The sequence below is a fragment of the Equus caballus genome, chromosome 14 (genome assembly GCF_041296265.1).
Source record: "Equus caballus isolate H_3958 breed thoroughbred chromosome 14, TB-T2T, whole genome shotgun sequence".
In the NCBI taxonomy this organism is placed as follows: Eukaryota; Metazoa; Chordata; class Mammalia; order Perissodactyla; family Equidae; genus Equus; species Equus caballus.
The window spans coordinates 98,661,032-98,675,418 of NC_091697.1; the positions used below are offsets into that span (position 1 = coordinate 98,661,032).

Here is a 14,387-nt window from a genome sequence, read left to right on the forward strand (position 1 = left end):
CACTCACACACACAAAGAGGGATTCAAGTCTTTTCACATTAAATACAATCACCCTTCTACACATGGTTGTCAGTCTTCAAATTTGTTGTTTTATATTAACAATAGGAAAAACAAAACCAATTTAAGATTATAGCAACAGGTCATGGAAACACTTCAACATGTTTAACAAAGCAATGTCCTTAAAATGAAACAGAGTCACATGGATACATTGTAATCGTGAAATGTGGGAATTCATCTTTGTGAGAACTGAAAAAAACAAAAAATTAAGACCATTTCACCACACCAGACAGGAAAAGTAATTGATTACTGTCCTTTACAGAAGGAGAAGCTTAGACACCCTAGATTCAATAAGGAAATGAGAAGAGATTCCTTCTGGCTCTTTGTCACAATCTGTCCTAAAGAAGGCTGTTTTTAGAAAAGGAAAAGAGAGGTTTCTTTATGGCCCTTCAACAGCACAATGACCACCCCTTCCCAACGCAACAGCAAGATAAGACTTGGCTGCATAGGCAGCAGCCACATCCGGGACACAAGGGCAGGAAGCCCTGGACGGCGAAGGGGGCGGGCTCTGCACAAGGGGAGCTCACTGAGAGCACCCAGGAAGAAGAGCCCTCCACACCTCTACACCTTTATCCTTCATGAGAAGAGACCTGGATTGGGTCAATTACAGTTCTTTTTATTAACATTTTCACCAAAGAAAGTTCAGAAGTCACATCTAAATATTTGAACTGGCGTACTTTAAATAACACAGATCCTTAGAACATTCCTTAGATTGTAAATTGTCACACGACACCAACCACTAAGCCCAGTGGACTTTTCTGCCTACAGAAATACACCAGCAAAGCTCCTTGTCTGGACATCAGGAAGGAGGAAATTCTGGGCCCTCACTCTCAACGGAGTAGAATTCAGTTGCCCTAGGAGAGGGTCCAGTCACTACAGTGGCCCTACTCCCAGCATCACAGCAGTGTGCAAAGCTGCCTGCGGGTGCATGAAGAGGACGAAGAGAAGCACGGAGGACTACAGAGCATCTCACCCTCCCGCCTCCAAGAATACTGCTGTAGAATTCGTTTTCAGTCTAGCTCCCACCCGTGTTACACATGCTCAGGCTGAACCCGAGAAGTTTACAGGAGGAATAATTAGGACGGAGCCAACCTTGCCCCCCACTGGTAGGGAGACTGTTCATGTTGCAAGGAGCTGCTCTCTTCCCTGTATGAAAGGATCGACATCTAGCATTTACTGATAAGTCAGAAAAGAAAAAACCCTATGGAGAAGGAACCAGTATTGCTCAACATCAATATAGAAGTATACGAACTATCAATAAAAACTCTATAAGCTCCCTCTGTATTTTTAACTACGGTTTGTCAAAAAAGCCAAAGACCACAGACTTTTATGTGACTGGAAGACATATACTATATTTACATTTATCCCTTTCACCCTAATAAAAAGAAAGCGAAGACTCTTCTCTGTATCCCAACAGATCTTCACTGTATGATCTCCACAAACTAGTGTCTGCGTAGGGTTGGGTTACTCTCACTCTATGGCCTCCCTTACCAGCTTTCACACATTACAGTTCATTTCTTACGTCTCCATCCCATTCCACCCACACGTTCAGCCTTTCAACTATGCAAACAAAGGGTATTCAAATGAATGAAATACTATTTCTACCATAAGAGAAGTGAGATCAATGCATACCTCTAGTATATTATAAAAATATAAAATGAATACAGATGACTTGCGCCACAGATGTTGCAACTACTCCTAATTGCCAAACTTAAGAAAATGACTAAATGTCTTATTTTTTTTCCAAAAAATATAATTAAAAGAATGTTGGTTCAATATTAGATCACTGAAGTTGTTACTGGGATCTTATAGTGCCTCATTGTGTATATGTTTTAAAAGAGGACACAATAATATTTTCAGATAATAAGACCTTTTAATGCGGCGTGCAGTGAAGCCTACCCTGTCACTATGGAAAAAGAATGTGAGAGAATATATATGCACATGCGTACATATGTAAATGAGAGGATACATTTTCAATGACTTTTGTACAAATGAATCTCTTGAAATATCACATCAATAATTTTATCTATCACCAAGGTAAGCAGTCTCTCATTGCTAATACTATCTGAACATAGTTGAGTGAAGCCAGCCTCAATTAAACTGTTCCGTACAACTTCACAGGATTTAACTGGAGTTTCAAAATTGTGGCAATTTTAAACTGCTTTTACTTTTGTTTTACACTCAGCTCTTTCACTAGGTTTTATTAGGTGTAAATCAAACTATAATTCATGTTAAGAAGTATTACACACACGGATGCTAAATTCACACAGTATCTTTAAATACAGAAAGAATTTTAAAATAAGAAACAAGGGTCTGTGTTAAGCATAAAAGAAACTCCACCACATTTTGTACCTTTTTATAAATAATAGAGATAAAACTAATCACTCAGCCAAACTGCTCCAGCCAAACACAAAGATAAGTAAGGAAATAACTGCTCAAAATTGTTTATTTATAAACTCCTTGGTCAGGAATAGGGTAAACACACTTGTTGCTATTATAGATTTGTATGAGTTTCTAAATAAATTCCTTACTTTGAAAAATAATAATTGTTTTAAAAAACAAAACTGATACAAGCATATCCCATGACCTTCTTAGCGAATGGTCATAGATGGAGCTTCCATCAAGTATGATGTTGGTAGCTCTAAAAATAAGTGGGGTGGAGAAAAGCAGACAGGGAGGAGTCACTAAGATGTGTCAGTGCGTCAAATGTCAGTGTGTCAAAGGAACTGACAGGTCATGATGCTCACATAGATGGATAATTTAAAATAAAATGTTTTTCTAGGAAAGAAAATAAAAAAGAACTCATAAATCAACAGTTTATGTAATAATTTCATTGACTATCAACTCTTATTAAGTCTACTTGATTCAGTTAATTAAAGACCCTGGCATTCACTTTATAGCTCTAATTACAGTTCCAATGAACAAAGTGTAACTTTTTTTTTTTTTTGAGGAAGATTGTCCCTGAGCTAACATCTGTTGCCACTCTTCCTCTTTTTGCCCGAGGAAGAGTGTCGCTGAGCTAACATCTGTGCCCGTTTTCCTCTCTTTTATGTGGGACACTGGTAAGGTGTGGCTTGACGAGCAGTCTGCACCCAGAATCCAAACCTGTGAACCTCGGAATGCCAAAGTGGAGTGCGCGAACTTAAACACTATGCCACTGGGTGGCCCCACAAAGTATAACATTTTTTTTTAGTTCATTTTCTACTTGGATAAGGAACTCTAACATTTCTTATTGCTCATAAATCTATGAGGATTTTTCATAGCATTTTAGACCATCATATCAGAATATTTCATCAAAAGACTCAACTGTTAGATGCAGGATATTCCACTTTCTAACCTAAATAAATATCACAAAATTTCAATCACCGCAATGCAAACATAGCAGAGGGACGGCCTTTGCGTATACATCACAAACACAGTTCAGCTTCATACTGGGTTTTGTACACAAAATTAAATTCACTGCCACAACCATGCATGCCACCTAACCGTATTATCTCCCCAGGAGCCAACTGCTTGTACAGAAGTGACTGAGTACCTATTATGTACCAGACTACATGGCAGACACTTGCTTACCAACTTTACAGAGACCTAAGACCTCCAGAGGTATCCTCCAAGCCTCTCTTTCTCTGTCCCTGAAACAAATGGCTCTTGCCAAAAGATTAAAGAAATGGCCTTACTAAACTCTTTTCTCTCTATTTTAAAAGGAAACTTTTTGAGTGTACATATTGCAAATTACCAATCATTACATTTAAGTCAGGATTCCTTCTTCCACCTGCCTTCCACGTATCTGATCTGACTTGCCTTCAGAATGGTAGAAAACATAGAAACATCTGAAGCTGTTCCATCTTATGCTTTTCATTGTACCATGAAGCTGGCAATGATCAGAGAGCTACCAGCACATCATAATAAATAGTGATGGAGAAGAAAAGATATATTTTAAAAAGTGTTCATTTGATATGTATTACAAAAAACATGCTGCTAAATGAGAATTCTTATTTTTTTCCTTTGAGGAAGATTAGCCCTGAGCTAACATCCATGCCCATCTTCCTCTACTTTATACGTGGGACACCTGCCACAGCGTGGCTTGATAAGCAGTGCATAGGTCTGTGCCCAGGATCCGAACCAGCAAACCCCAGGCCATCGAACCCAGGGTTACACCTCTTAACCTCTACAACACTGGGCCAGCCCTGAGAATTCTTAAATAAAACAAAGATACAAAATGAGAGTTGAAATTATTTTGTTTCCTTTTTCTGAAAGGAATAGTCTCACAATGAAGTGACTAACATTTATTGTTGAAATAAGTTGTGTCAACTTCCAAATGGTTTCACTGGATTTCTTAATATCCATTTGAGAGTGGGGGAAATATCAACTGCCTAGGGCTTTGAAGTTAATTTTTTCTGCCAACAGATTCTCTACAGATCAATGTACATTTTATTTTCTCGGTGTGGCTGGTTTGTTCCCATACTTTTAAAGCTTCATGGGGGGTGTGTGGTATGAAATCTACCTAGTGTAGACAGGTGAACTCTTTCCTGCCCCCTACATCTCACCCATGTTCCTATCTGCTCCTCTTTGTTTACGCAGTCTCTGAAATTACTTCTTCATCCCCCTTTCTTGTCACCACCCCCACCTACCACACATGTTATTAGACAGTTGCAAGAACTATAATTACTGCAAGCCAGAAAAGTTTCTTTGCAGGGTGTGGCAGGGGGACATCTGTACTATTGCGAAAGCAGGTATCTCATTCCCAAATGGCGATCTGCTCTGTTTTGTACTAAGAGTGCGACCTAATGGAGTAATTAACATTCCCAGCTCCTAGATGAACAAGCTCTTATAAGAGACTGCTCTATTTTAGAGTTTTATTCTAAGGATAATATAACTTTTATTTGGATTTCAAGAGTCAAACCACAGAACTCTACACAGTGTATGTATAATCTTTTCTATGTTTATACAAATGTATTTTAACAGCTTGACTTGAATATACTAGTACCATGGTTAATAGATTTTTTAATGGCATTTCACACAACGCTTTATTGCTAGCTGACCTCAAATTATTCACCAAGTAGTTTTAAGTACCTCATGGCAGGGTTTTGTAGACACAGCACAAGTCTTGCAGTCACACTGTTAGCAGACACAGACCATAGTTGCTAAGATGCACAGGCAGCTGGCTAAAGTTCACATTCTCTTTAGGGAATTTTACAATTTAAGTTTAAGAGCTTTTAATTAAATATAAGTGTATACCAATCTATTCAGCAGAGATATATTAGGATCACATTTCTTTAGTAAAATAGGTTCATTTTAATGTACAGCAAAAAAGACTTCGTTTCCTTATTTTAAAAAAAACAATAGACAGCCATACTGAAGTGCCTGAGAAATACTCATAGAACTGAAAAAGAGAAAGTTTGAAGTTCTTTAAGATGTTTAAGTTTTCTGACACATACCTACACATCCAATAACCAGACAGAAACAAATGCTTCAATTCCATTCACCCTGATATGTTCTTAATTAAAAGAAAACGCTAACTGGCACTTTATGAAGCAAAGAAAACCACCTAATGTGAATTTCAACCAGATTGTCTCAGGTATCCTAAATCCCTCAACATTTTCAAAATTTGAACTAAAAATGATGCCAAGTCAAGATGTTAAAAAAAAAATTGGCATTAGTAATCAAGATACGAACACTCTCCCCAAATCTTGTCAGATGTTTTTGTATCCTTAACTATCTCAATAATTGAAAATCATGTGATATTTATACCAATACTCAGTCCCCTTAGAGATGAGAGAGATTAAAGTAAAGATGGAGAGATCGCCTATTAGCTCTGCTGGCCGAGGTCCACTTGGTGCACCACCCAAGCGTGTTATCATACACTGACAGCCTCCTCTGGCTGAGCAAGGAGCTTGACATTCCTCAATTCAAGAGTTTTACACCCAGAAAGGGTAATATATACGTATAAACAATATAAGCATCTCTGATGGCCTCACTTTTAGGAGGCAGACATGTTACGGGGATGATAAATGGGAATCATAGCTGTCCCTAACTTCAGATAATCCTTCAACAATGCTGTTCCCTCAAGTGGTGAGAATGTGTTTAGATACAGTCATCGAGTCTAAGTGCACTGGAGGAGACGCCACTGAGTGTGGGCTCTTCTTGCTTATGGAAGAGGCCCAGGGCACTTGGTAACTGTCCATTTTTAAAGAGCAACGGCTTTGCAAGAGAGCATAATCAAGTAATTTGGGGACCATCAAGCATTTCTGAACAATGATAAAGAGCTATGTGAAAGAGAAGCAAGCCAGGTTATTTAGGTTTCTAAATGTTTCCTTAAAAGTAGAACAAATAAACAGAAAACAACCGTAGGGCAGTACTTTTGCTATGTTTTTCATTTCCATTCTCTAAGATTGTCAAAGCCACCTATAGATAGATGATAGATAGATAGATAAACAGATTATTTTCAGATATCCTAACACCAGAAAAATGCTTTGGTCAGAATCAAGGATTTAAAATTTGAGTAAAAGCTTTGACTAAAGTAAAACAAATGCCTCTCGTAAATAAATACAAATACTTCCTTTCTAAGCCCCCCAAATTACAGCTACTAAGCTAAACTTTACCAAACACTGTTTTATTTTTAATTATGCATTCCTTTCTTCAAAAGCCAGGAGGAGTTTCCAGTCACCTCTTTCACCTCACCTGTCCAACAGGTGTTCCAACAGCTCCATGAACCGCCCCCGCCCCCACTGTTACCCTTTTCCTTCAGTCCTGTTATCATTCTCTGCACCTCTGCATTGGAGCCAGCAGCTCCATGTCCCTGTATCAACATCCCTCAATATTTGCATCTCAGATTTCTGTTCAAGAAGAGCCCTCCTGCCCCCAACTTGGAAGGTTCATGGATCCTCCTCTGAACGCCACCAGGCATTTATGAAGGATCCAGCTAAACAAAGCCTTCACTCCTCCACTACGTCTTCACTAAAACTCCTCAGCCCAAACTGGTTGTATCTCTGTTTGTATCCCATAGGACTTATGTCATATTGTTTCTTATTTATAAATTCCCTAGTTGTTTTTATACTTTTTTCTCATCTCCCTTACTAAATTCTATATTCCAAAATCCTTTAAACATGTAATACTCTTAATACTCTGGCCACATAGCCCTCTTTTGAGAATTTAGTTGGAATAATGTCTACAGAGCTATTTATCATCAAGAATGGAAAAGTTTACATTCTACTGCTTTGATACTGCCCTTGAAAGTTTGCATTTTGGACTGAAGACATTGTGTTTCAGCTGCAATCACAGCTCAAATTCTGAGAGACAACGAAAGGACCATACAGATAACTCAAACACTAAAAACTTTTATGGATAGAAAAATCTAGATAATCTAGGTGTACAGGCACAGTCTCAATACTTTTTTTATCACTCATTTTCTTTCCAAATCTAGAAATCGATATAGGCTTATATCAAGGGGCAATTACTGTTTTTCTCGAATGTAAATGTACAATGAACAAACTCACTTTGGCAGTATAGCCAAAAGAATCCTTAAGCCAGAAGCACATATTCTTCTGTTTAATTTCCATGTTGATAGGGAGAAGGTAACGGGTACAGCAAAGTGAGGTGTGTAGCTCTGGGTAATTTGAGATATATTCTCCAGGCTTTACTATCACTTTAATTCAATTACAATTATTCCTGAAATTTTTAAAAACATATATTTCAATGATATTTAATTCTATTTTCTCCCTTGGCAACTTAGATGCCAAGGTTCATTTAACATTTGTGACCAAAAAAATATGATCAAAGCCTGAATCACACATAATGGAGGGGAGACTGAATCACACATAGTCTTTTCCTCCTTAAAATTGGTAAGAGACAGCTTTGACTGGCAGAGGCTTCCAGCAGCCCCTTCCCCAGAAATGTCTGTATTTCAGCCTGCTGTCTGCAGGTCAGAAAGCCTTGAATTTACTAGTACTGTTCAATGCTTACGGTGCATCAAAATCACATGAGGTGCCTTTAAAAATACACATAGCTACTATTAAAAAATAAATAAAGGGAGCAAATTTAACAAGACAAACAAACAAGAAATACAAACACCTGAGCCTCAACACTAGAAATTCAGATTCAAGTTGTCTGGTGGGGGACGGGGTAGTGGGTATTTTTATCTGGAGTCCCCCTGGTGACTGGTGCCTGCCTGGTTGGTGTGGTTCTGGGCCCTCCTGGGTAAACTGGGTGGTTGCTCAGTGAGGGGATAAGAGCCCAGAGTTTCCTGTGGGGCCAATTCTGAGACTTTGCCTGCTAAAGATGCTACTTCAATATTTCATATTACCTCTATTTTCCCGTTTACTAAAGCAAGCGGTTAGCTTCTATCATATACTCTCCTGCTTACTATTTCAAGTTGCCTTCTCAACTAAGCTATGGGTTGTATTTTCTTTTCCCCAGCCACAGAGTAGCTTGACCGGATGACTTTATTCCAAGAAACCTCTAAAATAATTCCTGGGGGGGAGTGTGAAGTCACGGTCAGAGAATGTTCTGTCTGCAGGTGATAAGACAGGCTTCTCTGGAGAGCACAGCAAGGTAAGATTCCAATGATGTGAAAATGATCATTATACTATCTTCTGTTTTACTCTCCTGAAATGTACATTCGCATATTTTCCCTTTCTCAGCTTAGAAAAACCAAAACCAGGCCAGCCCTGGCGGCCTACTGTTTAAGTTCAGTGCGCTTCACTTTGGCAGCCTGGGTTTAGTTTCCGGGCATGTACCTACACCACTCGTCTGTCACTGGCCATGCTCTGGTGGCATCCCACGTGCAAAAAGAGGAATATTGGTAGCAGATGTTAGCTCAGGGCAAATCTTCCTCAGGAAAAAAAAGAAAAACCAAAGCCTTCAAAACCTACTGTATGCAGTATATGGCCAAAGCAACTAAATCGCCCAGTGAGAAACCAGGGGTACTGTGCTACGAAGCCAAGAGATGAAGTCACTAGAAGCCAGTGAAGGTAGCGTGTAGCAATTATCCATGTGTGCAAGCATGTCTGGGTAGAATACCGTGACACAATACAACAAGGTTTCACAGGCATAGATGCCAAAATACAATTAAACTTTTCCTCTCACTCCAGAGATTCTTTCTAGTTTAAAATCTCCTATTTAGACTTTAAATTATTTTTTGGAGAAATACTTGATACATTGCCCCAACAATTCTAGCAAGTATTTAGAAGGTTAACCGTAATTTCTTTTCCTCCAAAGAATCAAATCACTCTTTTTAAGAAAAATTGCAGCCCTCTTGCCAATAGACAGGGTTTCCCTCCTGAGTCATACTCAAAAAGTCTAAATACTGGCACTACCTCTCTAAGGAACACCATTTTTTAATGTAATAAAACAGGTTTTCAGTTATCCACATCATGCCCTATATTTTCTATCACGTCAATTATGGTGTAAAACATTCAAAGTACTTCGATACAAATGAAAAGAATATATAACAGTTTTCATAAAACACATCACTCCTCTCCCCACCACAATTCTTGGAATGGTTCTGTCAATGAAGCCACTTATTTTTTTTATTTTTATTTTTTTTGAGGAAGATTAGCCCTGAGCTAACATTTGCTGCCAATCCTCCTCTTTTTGCTGAGGAAGACTGGCCCTGAGCTAACATCTGTGTCCATCTTCCTATACTTTATACGTGGGACGCCTACCACAGCATGGCTTGCCAAGCGGTGCCATGTCCAGACCTGGGATCCGAACCAGTGAACCCCGGGCCGCCAAAGCAGAACGTGCGCACTTAACCGCTGCGCCATTGGGTAGGGCCCTGAAGCCGCTTATTAATCACCTCTTCTTTTGTACCCAACAAACTGGCCTCACTGAGGTACAGTGTTATAAACTTTGTAAACTGACAAAAATAGGCAATGTCTTCTTGAAACCATACAATTTTCAGTTTTACCTCATTAAAATAAAACCTCCAAAAGCACTTCTTTCTCTTTTCTTTTATCCTTGTTGCTCCACTCACCATGCACATCTCTCCCCTTGGCTACACCCCTCCCCTCAAAAAAGTTCTGAACGCTGTCTGGGCCCGTGAATACATTTTTTATTCATTGCACAAATGAATGATCTAAGAGCTATTAAGAAAGAAGAATGTAATCCCTGTGTAGAGAACTGAGGGGTTTCCTTGACAACAACAAAAAGACAGCAGGGAATGCCCATGTATTCTATGAATATGCAAGAGGCTAGGCCCAGTACCTGGAAAAATTTATAAAGAATTGGTAAAAAGATCATTTTCTTTGAAAAAAAATTAAATTGATAGGTATCAAAATCATAAGCCCAATTTTCACACATGAAAAAGAGCAGAAAGCTAACAAATTCTACACGTAGGTACTATAGAATCAATATTATATTTAAATTTTAAATAAGGGCTGCAGCTGCTTCTGATTTGCACCCAAAATGGCATCACCCCAGACAAACACAATCCAGAGGATTAAATTTTAACAAGCTCCTGCAGTCAAGCAGATACTATAGCGTAATTCTATTTGGCTCCCTGTGGTATAAATCATCTTGAATTTTAAGATAATTCCATTTTTACCTGTTTAATACACAACAATCTAAATTTTCCTGCATTTAGAAGTTCAGGATGAAATTATTCCTGAAGCACAGAGGGGACTAATTTGTCCAAAGTCGTTCTAGTGTGCCAAGCACTGTGCTCGGTGTTTTGTTGTCGTGGAGGATTCAATGTGCCATGTGCCTCCCACAGGGACTGGCAGGCCCGTGAAGAGAGCCCTTTCTCCTTGAAGCAATCTGGTGGGTTTGTAGGATTGGTGTATATTTTTAATGTGACAACAAGTCAGGCCTATGGACATTATATGGCAAATAACGATATTGACAATGAACCCAGGTCTGTTTCCAAAGGCTCTTTCCACTGCGTCCACTTACTCTTCCCTGTGGCCTATGGAGCGAACTGACTGCCCATCCACGTTCATTCAAATCTCACAGATAGCACATGCTTCAAAATCCAGTTCTGATGTGGTACCTAGTGCACGATAATTATTTGACTAATTATTGAATAAATAATAAAAAATATTTGTATATTTTATGTATAGGTGTGTATACATATAGATATATATGCATATATATGTGTGTGTATGAATATATATATGTATATACATGATCATCTTCCTTGTTTCATAATCCCTGTGATTTGGAAGAAGAGTATGGGTCAAAGTTTAGGAAATATTATTCTTTCTACACAATAATAGCTATTACATCCATTTTACTGGTAAAAACTTGTGACAGAGAAAGTGAGAAATTCCTGGGTCCGTATTGCAGATAAGCAAAAGAGAGGCTGACTCCAGATTCCCCAACTTACAGCACCTGCTTCCGTAATATGACTGATTCAAATTTCACTTGAAATAAGATGTCATAAACCTTTAAATCACCTTCTGGAGCGTGCAGCTTGCTCTTTAAAAGGTAGTTTTATGCCATTTAAATTTACAAGTGCGTAACTCTGAAGCATGATACTTCATGGGAATATATTTTGAAAAGTTAAACGTACTGAACCTACAGAAGATGCTATCTTTATCAAAAAGTATGAATCACGAAGAACAGAGACGTGGGACCACACTCCCGCCAGAGGAAGGCGGTTGAACATCTCTGGTCTCCACGAACCTGCACAGCTTTCTAGGTGAATCCTAAAAAGGCATTGAGCTTCTGAGGCAGGCCGTGCCCTCTCTGTCAGCCCAGTCCTATTTAGGAAAATGCCTGATTGTACTTGGCGCTCCTTAACCCCCCTAGTGAGCCTCTGTTGGGAAGCAATAAGCTAATCACTGGTTTCCAGTCATTTTTTCGTGATCTATCCTTCCAACATGAACCAACCTAAGTCTCTTCCTTTCATGAAATATTTTCTGGCTTCCTTGCCTTCATTGAGTCCTTCCTTTGCCGACCTCATCTGCCATTCATGGTCAGTACCACACCACCTCGTGTGTAATTGTATGTTTCTGTACTGCAATTATATTTGACTGTGTTGATATTGGTTTCTCTAAAAGTACATAAAGTCCTTGAGAGCAAAATCTATGGTTTATGTTTCTTTTGTGCCCCTTTTAATATCTGTCAAAGGACGAGGCATGGTGTAGCTTTGCCTGAAGATAATCCTTGATTGACTCCACTGCCTGGAAGGCAGTGTGTGCCTTTCTCTCAAGGTCACTGCCAATGATAGCTAAGTGGTGTTTGTCTTTGGTTAACACCCCACCTCAGTGGTATTTTAGATAATGGCAAATTGTAATTGCAAATGCTATTTTCAGAAAGAACAGGCATTGGTTCATGTTAGGAAGAAGATAAAGTTCCTTTTAGCTATCCATGGAACACCTCTTTTATTTTTAAATCTCAACCTGTGAAGAAAACAACTTCAGTTTCTTAAATTTTTCCTCAAAGCTAGTGGGTTAATAAAACATTCACAGAGCATTTTAAACATTGAGATTCCATATGTGTTTGTGTGTGTGTATGTGAGTGGTATGTACATGTATGTATTGCACATACAAAATATTCCACTTAGAACGACTTTTTAAAAAGGTGGCATTTGGTCTGCAGTGTAGAGTTAGGCTGATGAATAATTTAGAAAGACTAAGGGCAATTCTTTTCTTCATACTAGAGAAACAAAAGGGAAACAGACAGTCTCTTTCCTTTTCAAACTGAATCCTTTTCTAGACTTTGGGCAGCCAAGGAAGGATAGAGAAAGCCATCGTAATTCCCTGCAGAAAAAATGTGCTTCTCTGGCAGGGAGCCACAGCTGGAGCCCAGCAAAGGGAACTGCTCATGTGGGCAGGCACAAGCCACCTCCTCTCACAGGGATGTGCTCCAAAATGCTGCAGGAAAGCAGCAGCCCAGAACCAGGGCCACCAAATTCATCACGCCGCTCTCTTGCCATGGCAGGTAACTGAATAGCAGGCATAGTCCCCCGTATTAGCAGCAAACTAAACCTAAGTCATCTAGCCTTTATAAACCAATAGAGCACCAATGAGAAGCCAGTCTTTCCAGAGCCTATGCTCTTTCAGAAACTGAGGACAGGGTAGCCCCTGAGCCAATAGAGGGTCATCACTCTCTGAGTTCATCGGGGGAGAGAATCGTCTCACTGCAAAACTGCTCCAAGGAGTGCCAGGATTGCCAGATGAGCACGAATGGTGTTAGACCCCCTGTGCCTCCATTTTCCCATCCGCAATATCTTCCCTATTGTCTCACAGATTATCTCTGGTGTTTAAACACAATAATATATGTGAAACACGGCCTGCAAGCTCTCAGCGTGAGCCTGACGATGATTTCGTTCTGCACACACATGGTACTCTGAACTGTAACCAGATGCTATCTTGTTTACACCTGGGCATCCATAAGATTGAAACTAGATTTGCTTAGTTTGCTTTATTCAGCATCATATGAAGTTATTCAAAGGTAAATGTTAATAGATGTGGATCATTACAGTGAGATAAGGTATTGATAATCAGGCTAATTTTAAAAGTGTTTTTACTTAAAAAATATCAATTCATTCAAAATGAGTAATTGTTTCTGCTTTATTCTGAACTATCTAGATAATTTCATTCTCTTTCCAGCTGTGGTCAGAGTTCCACATTATTCTAGAACCTACCACAGGGGGTCTGGGAGAGGTCCCAAGGAAATGGGACTCCTGATCCCCCTTCTCAGACATGAACCAGAACAGCCACTCTTTCATCTGCTCAAAATAAGGAGGCCCTGAATAAGATTATGTTTGAAGAAAGGAATCTGATGCTATAATAAAAAATCTGAAAGTAATTTTTCTATATAATAAATTCTACAAAAATCAAAAATAGTCATTTAAAAAAATTATATGAGACAGTCCTGTATAAACATTACTTTCTTAAAAATGAATGACTGTGCAATCAATGATATAAATATTGGCATTTGCCAAAATATCTCCTGTTCTCAGAGTCAACATCCCTTATTGTTTACGCTGTCCTCAACACCATAATATTCAGAAAATAAACCTTTAGTTTTATGTACATTTCTTGAATGTACAAAAAAAATGCAGACGGGATTAGTCATAGAGGAGTTATTTCTGAATGATGTAAGCAATAAGGTACCATGATTCTCAATAAGCAAACCAAGCAAAATGAATTCTAATTTAGAGACCAAAATTATCTTTCCCCAAATCTCATTCATCTTTACTATCATTACACTAATAATCTTTTAATATCATAATATTTATATCATTTTAGTTCAATACTGGCTTTATACCTGCCATACATTTAGATTTTGATAGATATAAATTATAAAACTAACAAAAAAGAACACCTGACAAGACAAATAACATCAAGCCGACCTGACAAACAGTATGTGGTACACATGAACTT

General features: G+C 38.7%; 1 protein-coding gene across 4 annotated transcripts in view; it reads right to left on the reverse strand.

The window, feature by feature from the left end:
- VCAN (versican) overlaps nucleotides 1-14,387 on the reverse strand; it is a 105,599-nt gene that overhangs the window by 40,978 nt on the left and 50,234 nt on the right. The window lies entirely within an intron of this gene.